Source organism: Mesocricetus auratus, unplaced genomic scaffold (genome assembly GCF_017639785.1).
Source record: "Mesocricetus auratus isolate SY011 unplaced genomic scaffold, BCM_Maur_2.0 Super-Scaffold_100038, whole genome shotgun sequence".
NCBI classification, from domain to species: Eukaryota; Metazoa; Chordata; class Mammalia; order Rodentia; family Cricetidae; genus Mesocricetus; species Mesocricetus auratus.
In genome coordinates this window covers 1,010,987-1,032,844 of record NW_024429216.1, presented here as the reverse complement: position 1 = coordinate 1,032,844, position 21,858 = coordinate 1,010,987, and the positions used below count along the sequence as shown (strand labels likewise).

General features: G+C 42.5%; 1 non-coding gene and 1 pseudogene across 1 annotated transcript; one reads left to right on the top strand and one right to left on the bottom strand.

Annotated features, from left to right (window-relative positions):
- Positions 1–16,456: 16,456 nt before the first annotated feature.
- On the bottom strand, positions 16,457–16,623 carry LOC121135614. The gene has a single exon (XR_005872717.1). It is a non-coding gene; the product is annotated as a U1 spliceosomal RNA (small nuclear RNA).
- Positions 16,624–19,502: 2,879 nt separating this feature from the next.
- On the top strand, positions 19,503–20,235 carry LOC101828778 (annotated as a pseudogene).
- The last annotated feature ends 1,623 nt before the right edge of the window (positions 20,236–21,858 follow it).

Sequence of the window (21,858 nt, the reverse complement as noted above, 5' to 3'; positions counted from 1 at the left end):
GATTTATGCAGTTTCCTGGGGGGTGGTTTGGGCGCGCGTGCGTGCGTGCGTGCGTGCGTGCGTGTGTGTGTGTGTGTGTGTGTGTGTGTGTGTGTGTGTGTAATTTTTCAGGATGAAGCTTGCCATGGTGGGGATTGGTGGGATTTCAAGTCCAGGAGCTTGAGCTGTTACTCTATAGGGTGGGGTCTGGGTCCAGCCATTAGGACAGTTGGAGTGTCTGTTCTGTGGGTGGTAGTTGGAGATCTTCAGGGGAGGGGCCCGGCCACTAGTGTGCCTTGAGGGATTTACAAAAGGTACACCGTAATCCCAACGTTTAAGAGATGGAGGCACTAGGATCCAGGAATTCATGCACGTTGAAGGCTATACTCCGAGGGATGGGGGTGAGGGGTTGGGAGATGGAGGACTAAAGAAAGAAAACATATCACACGCACTGTTTTTTTTTTTTTTCTCAAGCTAAACGAGGCACAAGTAGAAAAGAGAAGGGCCAGGCGAGGTGGTGCATACCTTTAAGACGCAGGCAGAACACTGTGAGTTTGAGGTTACCCTTGTCTACATAGTGAGTTCCAGGCAATCGGAGCTGCATAGAGAGACCATATCTCAAAACAAACAAACAAACAAACAAAACAACCAACAACCAAAAAAAAAAACCCCAAAACAAAAAACAAACGGGGTACTTGCTATAGTCCTCACCAGGCTGATGATATGGTGGAAAATGACAGAAATGAAACTACACCCTTAAAAATACAGAGTACACCGGGAAAGGAACATCAAGCCCTGCCCCTCCTCCACTCCCCCAGTACTGAATATTGGATTTAGGTCTTCACGCAAGGAGCGGGAAGTCCCAGCAATCAGCACTTCCTGAATGACATCCTTTCACGCGCATCCTCACTTCTGTCCCCCCCCACCTCAGCCCAGTACTTTCTTTTGTTCTCCGATGTCGTCTTCCCCACCAGCCCCTGCATATGTGGGTCTGACAGTGTTGGAAGTATTACAAATAGTGCTCAGGGTTCTTCCTGGTTCTTGGCCTCTTTTCCAAAGAACTGAAAATAGGAGCTCACAGAAACGCAAGAAGTCAGATAATTTTATTTGGATTGTGTAGGATACGCCATTCAAGACTGACAGTGGGCCTTGCGCGTGAAGATTCTCAGCATCCAGATTGCTGTTCAGGGCTTCGTTCTGTGGGGCTCAAGGGAAGGGGGTGCTGGTTGCTAGGGATGTAGTTTGGGTGGTTCTCTCCTTTGATAGATTAGGTCATGTATTCATTTTTCTCTATTGTGCATGTCCCTCTATAATGCATCTGATTTTAATCATGTGTGTGCCCAATTATGCATAGGCATAAGGTGGTAAATAGGAGGTTCTCCCTAGAAAGGGTCCAGCTTGGCCTTTTTGTGCATACATCCAAAATTAGTTCAGGCAAGATTGGCTCTTCCATTCTTCATACACGGATATGCTGAGAATATTCATGCCAGGTGGTGGTGGTTTATGTGGGATTACGGGCATAAGCCACCACCACTGAGTTTGAAGCCAGCTTGGACTACAAAGAGAGTTCCAGGACAGCCAGGACTGTTACATAGAGGAACTCTGTCTCAAAAAACAAAACAAAACAAAACGAGAGAATATTCTTGAACTAAAACTGTGTAATTTGATCAGTACCAAGGGCAGGGAAACTTATACCATTGTTCTGAGATGTAGGCAGAGAGGGGTTCTGAGGTTGCTAGGTGCATTGTTCAGAGAGGGATGTGTGTGAATAGTATGTGCCGTGGAAGGACCTAGGTTGCCAAGTGCATTATTACAAGAGGAGTGTGTGTACAAATCCCAAATCAAATTGGGGGGCCCTCAGGGGACTAGATTTTCTCCCATGCTTACCTGCCTCAGTATCAAACAACATGGTAGTTTGAATGAGACGTTTCCCTGTAGTCTCAAGCATTTGAACACTTGGCCTCTAGTTGGTGGTGCTCTTTGGAGTGCAACCACCACATCCAGCAGAGTGTCTGAGGGAAGCAAAAAGGTAGCTTAGTTCAGCATGACTAAGTAGCCCGTGTTGGTGCAAACTTCGGAAGTCTGGCCCCCACATAATGTATTTGAGGCATATTTAAGCACAGCACAATTTGGTGAGAACTTTCCTGGTAATAATCCTGATCAGGCATTTCGAGCTTGATGGAGTCACCGAAGAGAGTAGAACCGCCATAGAGCCAGTAAAATACGGTGATTTTTTTTCTAACTGGGTAACAGCCATTCAAGATATCAGCAGCTCCTTTCATGCTGTGGCAGTCACTCAAATAACTTTTCAAAAAGGACCTTGCTTTCAGTGCAGAAATAAAGGACACTGGAAAAATGAATACAAAAAAAAATCTAGTAGTCCTTGTCCCTCACCTTTGCCCATGACGTAAAAAAGGAAAAAAATGGGTGAAGGAATGTTGATCCAAATTTGACAAGGATAGTAAACCTTTAAACTTCCAAGAGGGCAACATCAATCCCTAGAATGGGCGTGGGAGTGACCCAAACAGCAAAAAATGAACCAGGCTCAAAATCAGTGTCTAGTCATTCAGGAGGAATAACAGGATCGAATGCATTGGGATTAAATTCCTTGGCTTTATGGACAAGACCATTCTCAGATGGTGGACATCCCATGTTGAGCTGAAAACTAGTCCTTTGGAGCAGTGGATCTCAACCTGTGGGTTGAATATCAGATAGCCTGTATGTCAGATACTTACATTAGTTTCATAATAGTAGCACAATTATAGTTACAAAGTAACAATGAAATGATTTTATGGTTGGGAGTCACCACAACTTGAGGAACTTCCTCCCTCCCTCCCTCCCTCCCTCCCTCCCTCCCTCCCTCCCTCCCTTCCTTCCTCCTTTCCTTCCTTGTTTTTTCAGGACAGGGTTTTTCTGTGTAACAACTTTGCTTGTCCTGGAAATCACTTTGTAGACCAGGCTGGCCTCGAACCCCCAGAGATCTGCCTGCCTCTGCCTCCCAAGTGATAGGATTAAAGGCGTGCGTCATCAGTGCCCTTCAAGGAACTTTATTAAAGGGTTGTAGTATTAGGAAGGTTGAGAACCACTGCTTTAGAATTATTGTAAATACTAGGGCCAACCATTCAGTTATTTGTAAAGAGCAATGACCACACACTGGTCCATGTCTAGTGGCCCACCTTTACAAGGTATTGGGGGCCAACAGGATTCTTTAAAAAGTACCAGTGTCTTAATGTGGACTAAGATTCTTCTGACACCGTGAAGCCTTACATTGTCTCTGGACTTTTTGTTTTGTTTTGTTTTTGTTTTTTGTTTTTTGTTTTACGAGACAGGGTTTCTCTGTATTGTTTTGGAGGCTGTCGGTCCAGCCCAGCCTTGAACTCACAGAGATCCGCCTGCCTCTGCCTCCCGAGTGCTGGGATTAAAGGCGTGAGCCACCACCGCCCGGCTTGTCTCATGACTTTTATAAAATTTGTGGGGGAAGAGATATATTACAACAAATGCAAGCAGTAATTACCACTGCTACTAATGAAATATCTGATAATTATAGTACAAGGAAATATAACCTCTCTAATTGGGGTCATTGATCAAGGACCATCCATACAGCCTTTACAGTGGATCTCTGATGACCAAGTATGGATTGATCAGTAGCCCCTTCATGCCAAAAAATTTAAGTAAAGGAATAATTGCAACTAGGACATATGGAACCTTCAGTTAGTCCTTGGAACTTGACTATTTTTGTAACTCATAAAAGGGTAATGAATAATTTTATTGAGACAGGGTTTCTCCTTGTAGCCCTGGTTGTCCTGGAGCTCACTCTGTAGACCAGGCTGGCCTCAAACTCAGAGATCAGCCTGCCTCTGCCTCCCAGAGTCCTGGGATCAAAGTCATGCCATACTGCCACATGGTTCAAAGAATATACTTTGACTGTTACATGATCTCAGGGCCATAAACATGACTATGAAAACAATGGTACCGCTTCAGCTAGGGTTACCTATTCCTACTATGATTCCGCAAGATCATTACATTATTATGATTAACTTAAAAGACTGCTTTTTCTCAGCTGGGCATTGGTGGTGCACGCCTTTAATCCCAGCACTCGGGAGGCAGAGGCGGGCGGATCTCTGTGAGTTCGAGGCCGGGCTGGACTGACAGCCTCCAAAATAATACAGAGAAACCCTGTCTCGTAAAAAAACCAAAAAAAAAGGACTGCTTTTTCTCTATTCCTTTGCACCCTGATGATAAGGAACATTGGGCATTCTGTGTTCCCACGTTAAACTACAACCATTGACCCAACATCTGTGGAAAGTTTCATCACATAGCTCCACTCTATGTTAATATTATGTACCAAAGCACTTAAGCCAATGCTGATTCAATTTCCTGAAGTATTGGTCATTCATTACTTGGATGACATTCTCCTCTCCCACTCACCTAACCAGGTCTTGAATAAGTGCTTGATTTTCATGGTAAATAACCTAAAAGAGCAAAATTTAAACACAGCTCCAGATAAAACACAAAGCAATCACCTTTTAATTCATTAGAGTACATTCAAACAACAACACATTTGTCCTCTTCCTCTCAGCCTAAAACTTCTCAAACAATGTACTCTCAACTACTTAGAAAAAACTTGGGGCCATGTTAACCGGCCCGATCCTACGAAGGATCTGATTCTGCTCTCTGAAGACTGTTGGTTAAACTCTATAAAAACATAACATTTGAAGCAGAGCAAGTTATCAATTTGTTAAATAATGCTTTTGCTAAAGTTGTAGCTCATAGAATTAATCCCTTACTTCCTTGTCAATTATTTATCCTTTCCACCCTATCGCCTACAGGAATTACATATCAATGGGTAATGGTATTATAGAAATTTATGCATGTCATAATTCTCTGCATTGATCCGTAACTCTAATTTACAAGAAATTATAGATTTGATAATGATGGGAAGAACATATCTTAAACGAATCACAGGTAAAGAGCCTACAGAAATGACTGTCATTAAATAAAATGCAGGCTGGTTATTTGTTCCACACTGGTTATAGTTGGGCAGGTAGCATTAGCATGTTACTTGAGATCTACAGATAATCATTAACCCTAAGATCTCCTTTTAAGTTATTTTGAAGATGTGCCATGGATATGGCCTAAAATTATATCTGAAAATCCTACAGAGACCACTTTCAATGTTTTTGAAGATGGTCCTTCAAAAGGGCAAGGATATGTTTTATATACAAATTTCATATCCCCCACAAAAAAGATTGTCCTCATCCTTGCTTGTGCAACTCAACGGTTTGGACTCACTGTGGTTCGTAGACTCCCCCTTCCCCCCACTAGACTGGGTTTCTCTGTGTAGCCCTGGCTGTCCTGGGCCTGCCTCTGCCTCCTGAGTGCTGGGATTAAAGGCATGAGCCACCAACGCCTGGCTAATCAATCAGTTTTTATTAGCTGTTTCTCAGCCATTGAATATTTGAGCTGACTGTGCATATTGTGCTCTAACTGTTTCTTATAGAAACTGCAGACTTAGCTGGGCTCAACATTTTTTTCATTAACTCATATTCATGCTTATTCTAATCCTCCAGGTCCCTTAACATCCACTAACATTGTAGCCGATGCCCTGGCTTCCTTCTCACTACTAATACTGTCTTTTCAGGCCGCTCAAAAACCAAACCAAACCAAACCAAACAAAAACGCAGGAACTTCCCTACCTCCTTGTTCTTTCACACCACTGCCCTCTACTGGTGGAATTAATTTTCAAGGGTTAAAATCGAATGCCATTGGCAGATGTTATTAGTATCTCAGAATTTGGACACTTAAAATACGTTGATGCAGCCTGGCATAGTGGCGCACACCTTTGATCTTGGCACTCAGGAGGCAAAAGTAGTCGGATTTCTGAGTTTGAGGCCAGCCTGGAGTGAGTTCCAGGACAGCCAGGGCTACACAGAGAAACTCTCTCTAGGAAAAAAAAAAAAGTAAAAAGTTCATTTAAAGGTTGATGCTTTTTCTAACATGATTATAATATGATTGACGATTCTACTCCCAGGACTGAAACGACTTCGGATGCCACTAGTCATTATTATACATCTTTTCCTTTCTAGGACTCTCCTTACAACTAAAAACTAAGAATGGTCCTGCTTAAACTAGCAAGTGCTTTCAGGAATTTTGCAATTTATGGAATATTAATCATGTTACTGGAATCCATTATAATTCACAGAGTAAAGCTATTGTGGAATGACACCATCTAACACTTAAACGACAAATTCAAAAAATAAAATGGGTGTATATATACCCACATAAATCCCACATCCAATGCTACATTTAGCTTTTTCATTTTCATTTTTTTTTTGGTTTTTCGAGACAGGGTTTCTCTGTAGCTTTGGAGGCTGTCCTAGAACTCACTTTGTAGACCAGACTGGCCTCGAACTCACAGAGATCCACCTGCCTCTGCCTCCCGAGTGCTGGGATTAAAGGCGTGAGCCACCAACGCCCGGCTAGCTTTTTCATTTTCAAGGATAATGTTTCTTCTGCTGTTCAAAGCATTGTGACCGAAAGGAGACAGCCGAATGTACGTGTTAATCAGTGGAAAGGGCTAGATGCTCTTCTCACATCAGGACGAGGTTATGCAGCTCTTCCTTTGAAGGAACAACCCGGCTGGTTTAGCATTCCTGGTTCCTTTAGTGCTTATCTGTGAGCATGGGGACATCCGTGTCTTCCACAGGGGCAAGTGTTGAGAGTTTACAGACTCGCATCACTTCTAGCTGGCTCTCTCTGCTCCAGCTTGTGGTTTAAGATGTGAGCTCTCAGCTTCCTGGTCCAGCGGCCATGGTTGCCTCTGCTCCACCATCATGGACTCTTATCCTTCTGAAACCACATGGTAAAATAAATCACCGCTCCCTTAAGTTCCCTTGTTCTTGGTGTTTTATCATAGCGGTAGAAATACAGGCAAAGAGGAAGGTGTTAGGTATGTGAGACAAAAATTATGAGGGGCGAGCCGGGCGTTGGTGGCGCACGCCTTTAATCCCAGCACTCAGGAGGCAGAGGCAGGTGGATCTCTGTGAGTTCGAGGCCAGCCTGGTCTACAAAGCGAGTTCCAGGACAGCCTCCAAAACAATATAGAGAAACCTGTCTCGAAAAAACCAAAAAAAAAAAAATTATGAGGGGCTGTTTCGGCTCAGGCAGACTGGAATATTGTCAGGACAGTTGGTTAATTTGGGGTCCCTCCAGCTTCCTTTACATTTCAGTCTGCTTTTTCTTTCACCCTCATAGTCTCAGCACACAGTGCAATTCTCCAGTGGCTACTGGAAGAGAGATGTAATAACCAGAGCAGAGGCCTCAGGAGCCTGGATAATAATTTAGGGCTTATACTTGTTTGGAATGGAATGTTGGTTTTAAGTCATTAAGGGAGTTTCCTTTTCTTTTAAAATGTATTTATTTATTATATATACAGTGTTCTGTGTGCATGTATGCCCACATGCCAGAAGAGGGCACCAGATCTCTTTATAGATAATTGTGAGCCACCATGTGGTTGCTGGGAATTGAATTTAGGACCTCTCTCTGGAAGAGCAGTCAGTACTCTTAACCTCTGAGCCATCTCTCCAGCCCCCAAGGGAGTTTCCATTTTTTTTTTTTTTTTTTTGAGATAAAAGTTTTCCTAATGCTAGCTGACTGGGAACTTGCTATATAGAGCAGGCTGGCCTGCTTCTGCCTCCCGAGTGCTGGGATTAAAGGAGTATGCTACCACACCTGGTCATAATATTTATTTATTTTATTACTTTTAATAATGTGTATGGGTATGTGCACATGTATGCAGGTACATGCTCACTTGGGTCCTCTGGAAGAGCAATACTCACTCTTTACCTGTGAGCAACCTCATCTATCCAGTCCCAGGGAGTTTCCTTTTCAACCTCTTCTTTGACTAAACAGCTGTCTAGACTGTTGAGATGGAGCTTTTCTCTAATTACTAACTTATAATTTTGTTGTGCTATTAAAATGGTAGCTATGCTGGGGAGTGATGGCACATACCTTTAATCTCAGCACTTAGGAGGCAGAGGGAGGCAGGCAGATCTCTGTGAGTTTGAGGCCAGCCTGATCTGCACAGAAAGTTCCAGGACAGCTGAGGCTACATGGACAAACCCTGTCTTGAAAAACAAACAAAAATCCAAATAAAACAAAATGGTGTCTATTGTGATTTAATTTTCACTTTTTATTTTCAAATATTTTTATTACATTTTCTTGTGTGTGTGTGTGTGTGTGTGTGTGTGTCCACATATATGGAGGTCAAAGGACAATCCATGTCATGGTAGTTGGTTCTCTCCTTCTCCTATGTGGGTCCTGGGAGTCAAATTCAAGTTGTCAGTCTTGGCAGCAAGCACCTCTACCCATCAAGAGATCCACCTGTCCCTATTTTATATTATTTTTAAAAATTTGAGACAGGGTCTTGTCAGAGACTGGTCCAAAGAGTCAGCTAGGATACCCAAGTAGAGGCATGAGGACTGAGAAAAACAAAGAAGACAGAATAGGGTCGGGAGGACTTGCCAGTCAATGCCAAACAGCCCCGAGTGTATTTCAGAAGCTGTTTATATACGGACCAAAGGCAAAGAGCAGGACAAGGAGCAGCACAGTTAGTTGATCAGATCCCTGCTCTGTCCTTGAATCAAGGAACAGCAGGCTCCATGCCATGTGAGCCCTGTTAGCAGCAAGCAGCTTCATTCTCTGCATGGATGCGCCTTCGCCTGGCATTCAACAGCCTGTGCTTTAGGAAGATACTGCATTCTTTCCCATGGGATTAATCAGAACATCTCACAGCTCTCAAGGACACTGAAACAAGTAAGCTTGAATTCAAATGACGTGTAAGTCACAATAGACTCCAGATGGAAACAAGGTCTCATGTAGCCCAGGCTGACTGTGATGACTATTTTTGATTGTCAACTTGACTACGTCTGGAACTAAGTAAAATCCAAGTAACTGGGTGCACCTTCGAGAGACTTTATTGATTAATCATTAGAAGGGTGGAGACCCACCCTAAGTCGGGATCTTTTGAGGTGGGAAGGTTCACCTTTTTCTGGGTCACCCCTTTTGCTGGCAGTCTATATGAAGTGCATGGAAGAAGGAAGCTTGCTTTTGCCTGCTTGCCCTCCCTCTCGCTGGCACGTTCATTCCTTCACTGGCATTAGAACCTACGTCTTTGGGATTCTGGCATACATTAAAGACGAGCTGAAATATCCAACCTCACAGACTGAACAACTGCTGTGTTCTTGAACTTCTATTTGGAGACAGCCATGGTTGGGAGTAGTTGGGTCATGATCTGTAAGCCACTCTGATAAATCCCATTTATATGTAGATTTATTCTATCAGTTGTGTTTCTCTAGAGAACCCTGACTACACTGGCCTACAGGCCTACAACTTGCTGTGTAGCTGATTCTTCTGTCTCCATGATTGCTGAGGTGACAGGTGTGACCCACCATGCCTCTCCACACCTTTCTCTTTAAAATCCATTTTGGTCATCCTCACCGTCTGAGGAAGTCCTACTGTGAGAGGGTGCCTGCAGATCAGGCAGGAAGCAATGGTAATGATACTTGGGAAAAAAGTGCCCAGGACAAAGATGATAGTGAATGCCCAGCTGTTAAAACGGTCTAGTAACATGTTTACATCTTTTGTGTGGGGCTTACTTTGAGGTACACACTATATTTTCTCTGATCCTGACAAATATTTTAAATTCTGCAGCTTCACCTTCATGCTCCTGAGTCAAAAACCCATCTGAAAAATACACATATTGTTTTTACACCTCCAGCCAGTACTCTCCTGACTTCTCAGTCCATTACGTTTTTTATATTACAAATTGAAGTTGACCCTAAAGTCCCTGTGCTCCATTACTTCTGATCCAGTTGTTGAAGCTCTGTGATAAATCTAAGTGCAGTGCAAAAAAAACGCCATTCCTCACTGAGGTGGAATTTATTTTCCCACTCCTTGACTCTGGGATTTCCCTGACTGTTCCAACAAAAATGTGGCAGAAGCACTGGTTTGTGATTTCTGAGGCTATGCTATAATACACTTTGCAGATTTTCTGAAGCCCACTCACTATGCCCAAATAATTTGGAGTCATGCAGTATGACTGAGCTCCCAGCTGGCAGCCAGCATCGTGCCAGTCTGAGACTGTGTCATTCTGGAGACTGGAACCTTCACAGGTGTCCACCTTTCTTTCGCTGCCTCCAACCAAACTCCACGAGACTCTCCAAATAAGAACCATCCAGTAGATCTTCCTGACTCCATCGATAGAAGGGTAAGAAAGTATAGATGCCGTTAATTACTTCTTTACATTTTAAAGATTTATTTTATTTTCTGTATGTGTTTTTCCTGTCTTTATGTGCACTATGTGTGTGTCTGATGCCTGAGGAGGTCAGAAGAAGACTGGACTTATGGATGGTTGTGAGCCACTACGTGGTTCCTGGGAACTGAATCTGGGCCATCTACAGGAGTAACAAGTGCTATTAATGGATAAGCCGTCTCTCCAGCCCCCATAAGTTACTTTTTTGAGGATGTTTTTGTAGCATTAGAAAAAAATGAAACAGTTTTGTAGAACTTCACCTTCTGAAAGTATTTGCTTTTGAGACAGGATCTCTCTCCGTAGCCCTGTGTTGTGGGATATTTGTACATTGTGTGAAGATATTACTGTGATTGGTTTAATAAACAGCTGAATGGCTAATAGCTTAGGTAGGAGGTATAGGTGCTACTCCTGGGCACCAAAATGTTCTTTACTTTTGTCACAGTGGCTGCTCAGGCTGTAGCCGGGGGTGGGGTGGGGTGGGGTGGGTGGTGGTGGTGGTGGTGGTGAACAGGAGCGTGTGTGTGGAGGAATACTGTTCCCCTAGACAATGACTCTGTTTCTTCGAGATTCAATTTCTGGGATTATCGCATGTGTCACCACCACTTAGTTTAGAGAACACACTTTTGAGACTGACTTCTTCGTTGTATGAATTCGCAAACTCCTAATGAGTTGAGTGCTTCAAATGAAGGACTTAACCATTGAGTCGTCTCTTCAGCCTCCTCCCCCTTGCATCAAGGCTGAGTGAGGCAGTCCTACATAGGGAATAGGTTCTGAAGAGCCAGCTCATGCACCAGAGACAGATCCTAGGGACCCCACAGACAGATCAAGATACACAGCTGTCACCCACATGCAGAAGGCCTACATTGCTCCCATGCAGGTTCCCTAGGTGTTGGTCTAGAGTCCCTGAGCTCTCCCGAGCTTGGGTCAGCTGTTTCTGTGGGTCTTGAGCCCCTTGCTCATATAATCCCTCCTCCCTCTCTTCAACTGGACTCCTGGAGCTCCACCCAGTGCTTGGCCGTGGATCTCTGCATCTCCTTCCATCAGTTATTGGGTGAAGGTTCTATGATGACAGGGTAGTCACCAATCTGATTACAGGAAAAGGCCAGTTCAGGCATGCTCTCCACTGTTGTTAGGAGTCTGGTGGATTCCTGGGAGTTTCCCTGGCATTAGGTTTCTCCCTAACCCCACAATGGTCGTCTCTATCAAGATATCTCTTTCATTTCTCTCCCTCTCTGTCCCTCCCCCAGCTGAACCATCCTGATACCTTATGTTCCCATTCCCCATCCTCTCCCCCCCTAGTTTATGAAGTAGATCTCATCTACTTCCCCTTCCCAGGGCAATCCATGCATCCCTCTTAGGGTCTTCCTTGTTACCTAGGACTTTTTGTATTGGTTACACTCATATTGATTTCCTCTGTGTGTCATTTCATATGCAATGAAGTCAGAACTTAGGCTGACTTTTTTTTCATAACTTACTTTTATGTGTACGGTTGTTTTAGTTATATGTATGGCTGTGCACCATGTGTGTTCCTGGTGCCCTCAGAAGCTAGATGAGGGCATTTGATCCTGTGGGACTGTAGTTTCAGATGGTTGTGAGCTGCCACATGGAAGCTGGGAATTGAATTCAGGTCCTCTGGAAAAGCAGCCTGTGTTCTTAATCGCTGAACCAAATCTCTAGCCCTGAAGGACTTTTCATAGTCAACACAAAAATAGTTTTTTTGTAGTATGAACTCTCTGATATATAATACGGATAGAGTTCCATCTAAAGTGTTTTCTACAGCTATAATTATTATCCTGTTTTTCCCCTATGTGAGTTAACTGATGCCTAGTAAGTTTAGAAATCTGGGTGAAGGATTTCCCACTCTGATTGCATTACTAGAACTTCTCTCCAGTATGAAACCTCTAATCTACATACAATAAAATCATAGCTCTGGCTGAAAGATTTCCAACACCAACGTATACTCATACGGTGCCCCTCATCCCATTGTGTGATCTTTGGTGTACGATAAGCTTAGAAATAGCGGAAAGATTTTTTACTTTGATTACATGACTGTGGCTTCTTCCCAGTCTGAATAGCCATGGGAAAGACATCAAAGCTCTTCTTGTACCCAGAGGAAGCCACTCCCGGGTCACTTCTGTATGAGCAAGATGTGAGCTCTCAGAATGGGCTTCTATCCATTCTCCACACACTGAATGCCTCCCAAAGGCCTCACTTCATGCTCACTTAAGATCATCCCGTGATTAATGAGGTTTCCATACCCCTCATAGTCATCACTAACCTCCATGTAAAAAATTCTGTCATGAAAAGGCAGGGAGGTTTAAGAGTCACCACTGAAGGATTGAGGAGATGGCTCAGTGGTTAAGAGTATAGGCTGCTCTTCTAGAGGACCTGGGTTCAATTCTCAGCACCCACATGATGTCTCACAACTACCTTTTCCTGTTTTCTAGGCTCACAACTGTCTTAACTCCAGTTCCAGGGGGTCCAAAACACTTGGACCTTAATGAACACTGCATGCACATGGTTCTCAGACATATATACAGGCAAAATACCCATATACATAAAAATGACAAAATAAAAATTTAAAACTCACCCCTGGTGGTATATTTAGAAAGTTTTAAAATTCTCTGCGTTTGCAAGTTTACTTAAGGAAATGCTCAGGCATTTGCTTCTCACACACTGGTACTTTTCACAGGGCTTCAGACCTGTCCAGACTTTGTGATTGTCACTGGAAACCAAAATGTTTAGTTTTTAACCTGTGGGTTGAGCTTATAATAATGTATTGTTGTGATGGAGAGACAACACCATGTTTAAGAGCACTTGCTTTTTCATAGAACCCAGGTTTAATTCCCAACACCCACATGGAAGCTCACAGGACAAGTACAGAGTCAGGGGAATGGCAAAAGAAGTACCAGGTGGACTTCCTGAATCAGGCAGTATTTGCATAAGAGCCTTTTACCTCCAGTGTCAATAACAAGAGCACGTTCCCTTTTTTTGTTGTGTTTAAGTTTTATTTTATGTGTATAGCTGTTTTGTTTGCATGGGTGCCTGGTGCCCTTGGATCCACTGGAAGTTGAGTTACAGACAGTTGTGAGCTGACACATGGGTGCTGTGAATGAAACTCCAGTCCTCTAGAAGAGAAGGCATGTTCTTAACTGCTGAGCGGTCTTTCGTGCCCCCCCAAATACATTCTTAGGATATTTATCTTTATTTTATGTGCATGTATGTTTCCCAAGGAGGCCAGAACAGGGCATCAAATCCCCACGAGCTGAAGTTATAGGTGGTGGTTAGCCAGTATGTGAGTTATGGCAACCAAACCTAGCTCTTCCTCTAGAGCAGCAAGTATTTTTAACTACTGAACCACCTGTCCTGCTCTACTCTAGTAGCATGAATGAGAATGATCCCCATTGACTCATAAGTTTGAATGCTTGGCCCACAGTTAGCAGAATTCTTTGGGAAGGATTCAGAGGTGTGGCCTTGTTGGAGGAGTTTCATCACTGTGGGTGAGTGGGTGGGATTTGAGGTTTCAAGAACCCACACCAGACCCAGTGTCTCACTCTGTCTGCTGCCTTTGGATCAGGATGTAAAGCTTTCAGCTGCTGCTCCTGGACCATGCCTGTCTGCTTCCAGACATGATGATCATGGACTAACTAAAACTATAAGCAACCCCTCAATTAAATGTCTTCCTTTATAAGAGTTGCCTTGATCATGATGTCTCTTTACAGCAATAGCATGGCAACTAAGACACCATCCCAATCACTTTTTAATTTTACCTCAGCATACAATACCAACTTTAACACACCCTGTCCACTACAATCACTCTGGCATTTTAGGTGCAGGAAAACTGATAAAGTTATGTGACATTGGTATAATAAACAGTTATGTAAGAAACTGTCAAAAAAACTGTTACCTTGCTAAAAGTATTTCATGGGATCCAATCTTATCCTTGCTTTGAGCACGTGTGTCCCTGTTCCATTTCAATCAGACTCATTGAACTCAATCCTACTCTAGTTTTTTTGGGGGGAGCATCCCCCACAGGTAATTTCTGAGCAGTCTAAGCAGCCTCTTGCTTAAGGAAAACTGTAGCTTGGAGATAAAAATACAGAGAAAAGGAGTTATCTGCCAACAGTTTTGTACCAGATATTGAGCACTTAAAACAGTGTTCTTCCGTCTTTCTTGATGTCACATTATGATTAAGCTTTGAATAATCTTCCTAGTAAATACAGCGTGAAATGTAGAACAAAGGGATCAATCTCAAGGCATCCAAGGGAGAGATGTTTGGCCAGTGCCGAGAATAGAGGGTCATTTGTTATAGACAGAATTGTGGATTTGCATAGCCTAAAAGGTGAGACGGTTTTTGGCTCACGCTCAGCCTCACTAAAGATTTCATCTATTTAGCTATTGCAACGTTAAGACTTTCAAGACTGGTGGCTGCAGAAGCAGCTCAGTCGTTTAGAGCACTTGTTGCTCTTCTGGAGGACCTGGAACTAATTCCTAGCACCCATGTGACTCACAACTGTCTGTAATTCCAATTCCAAAGGGTCCGATGCTCTCTTCCCACCTCTCTGGGCACAGAGCATGCATGTGCTTCACAGACATACACATAAAATAGTATTTTAAAAAAGATGAACAAAACCAAAGATCTTAATTTCATTAAAATAATTTTAAGTTATTTGTGTTTGTATGTGGGTATGATCACACGAGTGCCCTATTGAAGTTCCCTTGGAGCTGGAGTTACAGGTGATTATGAGCTGCTTGATGTGGATCCTGGGAATTGAACGCAGGTCCTCTGGAAAAGCAATGTGTGCTCTTAACTGCTGAAGACATTTTTTTTCTGTCCACAAAACAGTCCATTGTCTTTGTGAGACACAGTCTCAGTATATTTCCCTGGCTGACCTTGAACTCAAGAGATCTACCTGCCTCTGCCTCCCAAAATGCTAGGATTAATGGCCTAAACCACCACATATCTCTTTTGAGAAGTCTTAATTTTGCTAGCATCTTGGACCTTAGAGATTCTAATACATGGAGAAAAATGCCTTATCAACCATGGGCATCATCCCCAGGAACATGGAAAGTTGTTCTTCTCCCCCCCCTCCTCCCCCTGAGACAGGGTTTCTCTGTGTAGTCCTGGCCATCCCGGAACTCCCTCTGTAGACCAGACTGGCCTCAAACTCAGAGATCTGCCTGCCTCTGCCACCTGAGTGCTGGAATTAAAAGCATACACCATCATAACCTGGTTTTGAAAACTTTTTAACCTCTTGGGACAAGTGAATCCTAATTAAAAGCCCATGATCTAGGAAACCAGAAAAATAATCTACCTCCAAATTCTAGGAAGTGCCATAGCCATGACCATGGAAAAGCTCTTTCTCTGGTTTCATGCCAGGTATTATGTCAGATGAAGCATGGATAAAGGGTTGAAGCTTCTATTTGAAGTTTCCTGCTTTTCTAGTCACTTTCTCCATATGGAACGATGATCATGTAAGAAATTCTGGGTAAATGGCACTCCTGTGTCTACAAATTATACACACATACCCTCTGTACCATATTGACAAATTTCTGGCGGGTTTTTTTCAAGTCTTACATAATTAATGGGTCCTCATTGGTAAAGTCGTTGGAGAGCCCATAAACAACAGAATCTACTAATATTTCTTGAAGCTTAGCAGCATTCAGTTTTCAGTTCTTTGTCCTTCAACAAAGACCACTGGCAAACAAGATGTCTCCAAACTCTGTTTCTTTTCATTCTTGAGATGGTGTGAATTGAACCCAGAATTATGCATATTATAGGAAAGTGCTCTAAAATTATGCTACACTCCAATCCTTTTGAAAATTGATTTTTAAATTTTAGAATTATTTTATCATTTTATGTGTATGGATGCTTTTCCCTGCATATGTGTGTGTGCACTACCTGTGTTCAGTGCCCACGGAGAACAGAAGAGGGCATTGGATCCCCTGGAACTAGAGTTAAAACAGATGGGTGGGTGCTGGGAGTCAAACCCAAGTCCTCGGGAAGAGCAGACAGTGCTTTTAAACACCGAGGCACCTCTCCAGTCCTCCTCCTTCTCCTCCTCTTCCTCCTCTTTCTTCCTTCCTTCCTTCCTTCCTTCCTTCCTTCCTTCCTTCCTTCCTTCCTTCCTTTCTTTCTTTCTCCTCCTCTCCTTCTCCTTCTCCAAGAAGATAAGACAAATGTAGTCCTCCACTACCACAAATTATGCAATCAAATTTCCAAAATTTGGAGAAATTGTATGCAGTGGTTAGCTATTCCGAGTGCAATGAATGAGCCTCATCTTGGGAAAACCACCCTTCTGATCATGGTATTTTCTCTGCAGGGGAAGTACCCAATTATCCTTGTTCCTTTAAAAAAGATATTGTTGGATTTGGTTGTGGTGTTGTGTGCCTTTAACCCCAGCACCCAGGAAGCAAGTGGACAGGATTACATAGAACACATCTCAAAACAAAACAAAACAAATGCATTCATTGTTGAATACTCACATGAATATTTAAATATCAAAAAATCATTTAGTCATTCTACTTTGTTTCTTTTCTTTTTTATTGTTGTTTTTTCAAGACAGGGTTTCTCTGTGTAGTCCTGGCTGTCCTGGAGATCTCTCTGCCTGCCTCTGCCCATGAGTGCTGGGATTAAATGTGTGTGCCATCACTGTTCAGCTGTAGTTTGATTCTTATTTGCAGGCAAATTTTACTTTAACCTGGCAACACAGTCCTATACATCATGCTTTTGAAGCACAATTATGTCATTCAGAATCTTCATAAAATATATTAGTGGGGCTGGAGAGATGACTCAGTGGTTAAGAGCACCAGCTGTTCTTCCAGAGGACCTGGGTTCAATTCCAGCATGTACATGACAATTTACAACTGTCTAACTCCAGTTCCAGGAGATCCAAGACCCTCACATGCAGATGAATACCATTGTAAATAATAATAAATAAATAAAATTTTAAAAAGTTGCTTAAAACATATTAGCAAATAGAAAAGTTGGTTCAAGTGGATGTGTGTCTCAGTAACAAAGAACTCAATCTTATATTTATCCACTCCTTCAGTGTTTCTATCAATTATATAGAATTTAAAGGAACAACTTTTTTCACATTCATGTTTAAACTATTCATCCTCTTGCTCTTGTAATACCTTTTTAAATTTTAGAACTATGTGCAATAAAGAAACTATTTGAGTTTCATATGACTGTTATAAGATCAAAGACTGACCATATACTATGACATTGTAAAATAGTACCCAGAGTTTTTTTTTTCCTAGAATAAGTTCTGTAGTTTTTAGCCTGAGTATAGTGCTTCCCGAAAGTACATCTTCACTGATTACATGCATAGAATTTCTGTCCAGTGGGAAATTTTCTAATGATATAAAAGTGTATATGTTCTCTGGAGACTTTTTTGTATTAATTCTGTGGCTTTTCCACCGACTGGATTTTGCAAGTATGTAACACAGAAGTAATACCCCCATTTGAAGGTATGACATTGAGTGTCTCTGAAATATTAGAGTATGAATTCACTGATGCTCTATGATGTGAAAATTCTGGATGTTGTGTATTCCATCATGGTGACACTGAAGATAATTCTTTCTTGACTGATTTCTCTGGTGCCTAATAAGCACTCCAGTGACACTTCTCTTCCATAGGAATTCTCTGATGAGCAATAAAGCAAGAACTCCAACTGAAGCATTTCTCACTTTGATTCCTTTATACTTTGATATACTTTTCTTTTTCCCCATATTTAAAAAATAGGTTATTTTCTCACATAATATATCCTGATTATGTTTTCTGTTTACTCTGCTCCTCCCATTTCAATCCAACTAATCCTATTTTGATCTCTGAGTTATGTTTCTCATTAGAAAAGAACAGGCTTCTAAGAGATAATACTAGCGATCTCACCCTAGCTCTGCAACAGAACACCTCAGATCTCCTGTCCCCATCTCCTGTGGCTTCCTGTGATCTTTCCCTTCTAATCTCCCCCATGCCCACTCATTGCTTTATTCCAGCCCCCAACCCCAGCAGGTACCCCTTGCTAACCCAAGGTCTGCTCCTTCCAGGGCAACAGGTAGACTGATGGGGAATCCACGCCCTTCCTTCTGCTCTTCAAATCCAATCCCCCAGTCTTATACAAAGCTCTGTAGCAGAGAACCTGCCACAGTCTCCCTTTCCTCTCTGACATCATCTACAGTGGATCACAAAGATCTTCTCCCGCTATCCTTCCCTCAACTCGTCCCATCATCTAGGTCTCCAACACCAGCCCGTATTCACTGGGAACACACCTGCCAAGGAAACAGGTAAGACATTCACCACTCCCTATTCCCCTCCTGATCGAATCTCCAGTCTCATCCATAGGCTTGAACAGAATATCAGCTGCAGCCTTCCTTATCTCCATGACACCCACATCCCCTGTGGACCCCACAGAACATCCATTTCTAGCTTTCTTCCCCCACTTTATCCTAGCCCACAATAGCTTGGCACCCCATGCTAACACACAGACCACTCCTGCCAGGGAAGCAGGTAGGCTACCAGTAGATCCTCTCTTTCCTTCTGTTCCTTGGTCATCCCCAGCACTATAGCAGACTTTCTGGGGTGTCCTTTCTTCACTGCCTCCCTCCATTCCTTTGATTCCCTTGAGACCCCAAGCCTGTTCAAATTCCTAAGTGTCATCTCCCAGTACCCAGAAACACATTTTATCTGGAATCCCCAGTGGCCACAACTATCAGATCTAAAGAATATTTCTTAACAGGAAACACAAAGCCATCACATTCTCCAAAAATAGAGAAAACAGAAACACCCACCCAACATAGAAAAAAATCCCAAAATCACCACCTAGACCTATAATCATCCCATCTCAATCCAGATGCCTAGACTCTGGTATAAAAACACAATACAAAATAGCCAGGGCAATATGTCTCCACTAGAGCCCAGCTATCTATCCTACCACAGTAGGCCCTCAATATTCCAACATATTTGAAGCACAGGAAAAAGACCATGAGACCTCCTGCATGAAGACTATAGAGGTCCTTAAAGAGGAAATTAATAAACCATTTCAAAAATTTGTGAAAACACAAATAGCGTAAGGAAATGAATAAAATGAAAATGGATACGGAACCAAGAAAGAAAACACAAACTAGTTTCTAGGTCTTTCTTCCTGCTGTGAAGCATTGAGGCTCTGACCACTGACTTTTTGCCACTACCATCGTTCTATGGCCCCAAATGACATTTGTCAACCATCCACAAGTGTCTGCACTGCTTGGGGGTGGGGGGAGATGAAGAGGCCCTGCATTACTTGACCAGAGTTGAAGTGACAGAATTTGACAGAAGCGACAGATTTTTTTTTTTGGTTTTTCGAGACAGGGGTTCTCTGTACTGTTTTGGGGGTTGGCCTGGAACTTGCTCTGTAGACCAGGCTGGCCTTGAACTCACAGAGATTTGCCTACCTCTACCTCCCGAGTGCTGGGATTAAAGGTGTATGCTACCAATACCCGGCTTCCAGAATAGATTTTTATTTTGATGAAAATCCTTACTTTGAAAATAAAGTTCTATCCAGAGAATTCCATCTGAATGAGAGTGGTGACCCATCTTCAAAGTCCACTGAAATCAATGGAAATCTGGAAAGGATTTGACAAAACACTCAAGTCAAACACAGCATAATTCCAGCAGGAAGAGGTAGCACGAAACACCAGAGAGCTTCTTAATCTGGTTTACTGACCATTCTGATGCAGGTGCAGATGAGTTAGGAGAGGTCATCAAAGACGATATTTGGACAAACTCCTCGCAGTACTATTTGGCTCCTGATATGGATGATGAAGAAGGAGAGGCAGACGATGATGATGAAGAGGAGGAAGGCTAGGAAGATATCGATGAAGAGGATAAAGATGAGGGTGAAGAAGATGAAGACGATGATGAAGGGGAGGAAGGAGAGGAGGATGAAGGCGAGGATGATTAGCACAGAAGCCTGATGGTGTCCAACCCTCTTTCTCATTTTTAAATTTTCTCCAGTCTCTGAGAGCAAGTTGCAGTCATTTCCCTCCCCTATCCCTCTTGTGCTAAGTCACCTGTTTTTGAAGTCTCTATTCTCAAAACCATGACTCTCAACTTATTTGGGGGAAATACCTTGAACAAAATATAACGGGAAAAACAAAAACAAAACAAAACAAAACAAAAAAGCACACAAACAAACTGAGGGAATTCTGGAAATGAAAAATGTAAGAATTCAAGCAGGAAACACAAAGATAAAGCTTTACCAACAGAACGCAAGTTATATGGGAGGCACCAGATGGTGGTGGTGCACGCCTTTAATCTCAGAACTTGGAAGGCAGAGGCAGGTGGATGTCTGTGAGTTTGAGGCCAGCCTGGTCTACAGAGTGAGTTCCAGGGGAAGAAACAGATACACCAGTTAAACAAAATATTAAATTTAAAAAGCTCCCAGCAGAAAACATCCAGGAATTCTGGAACACTCTGAGAAGCCCAAACATAAGAATAATAGGAATAAAGAAGAAACCCAGGTCAAAGGCCCTGAAAAATGTTTTCAACAAAATCATAGAAGAAAAATATTTTAACTTAAAGCAAGTGATGTATATGTATAACAGGGCAAGAAGCATACAGAACACCAAATAAAGTCCCTCACCACATAATAATCAAAGCATCAAACATACAAAACAACAACAACAAGAATATTAAAAGCTGCAAGGGAAAATATCAAGTAACATATAAAGGCCGATCTGTTAGAATTACACTTGACTTCTCAATGGAGACTCTAGAAGCCAGAAGGTCCTTGACAAAGGTTTTGCAGACTCTAGGAGACCACAGATGCCAACCCAGAGTACTGAGCCCAGCAAAACTTCAATCACCAAAGATGGAGAAAACATGTTCCAAAGTAAAGCAGTATTTAAACAGCATATGCCTACAAAACTAGCCCTACAGAGGCGAAAGAAGTACCACTCCAACCTAAGGGGGTTAACTAAAGCCATGAAATCACAGGGGCGGGAGGCAGAGGCAGGTGGATCTCTGTGAGTTCAAGGCCAGCCTGGTCTACAGAGCTAGTTTCAGGATAGCAGGGTTGTTACACAAAGAAACTCTGTTTTGAAAAACCAAAAAAGAAAAACCAAGAAAGAGTCTATAATTACTGGCCACTGATATCTCTCAGCATCGATGATTTTAATTCCCCAATAAAAAGACACAGACTAACAGGATCCATCCTTCTGCTACATCCAAGAATAACCACCTCAACATCAACCATGGACATCATATCAAGGTAGCGGGTTAGAAAAAGACATTCCGAGAAAATGAACCTAAGAAGCAAGCTGTGTAGCCATTTTAATATGTAATAAAATAGACTTCAAACCAAAACTAATTAGAAGAGATAAGGAACGACAGTATAGACTTAAAAGGAAAAACCCACCAAAGGTATTTCAGTTCTTTTAAAGTTAAAACCTTTTTTTTTTATTTAGACAGAAAAGAGGTGCTGGGGGATGTCCTTCTGTATATATGTTTCTCTTATTGGTTGATGACTAAAACACTGTTTGTCCAATAGCCAGGAGAGGCAGGAAGACAGGCAGGGAGAGCCGAT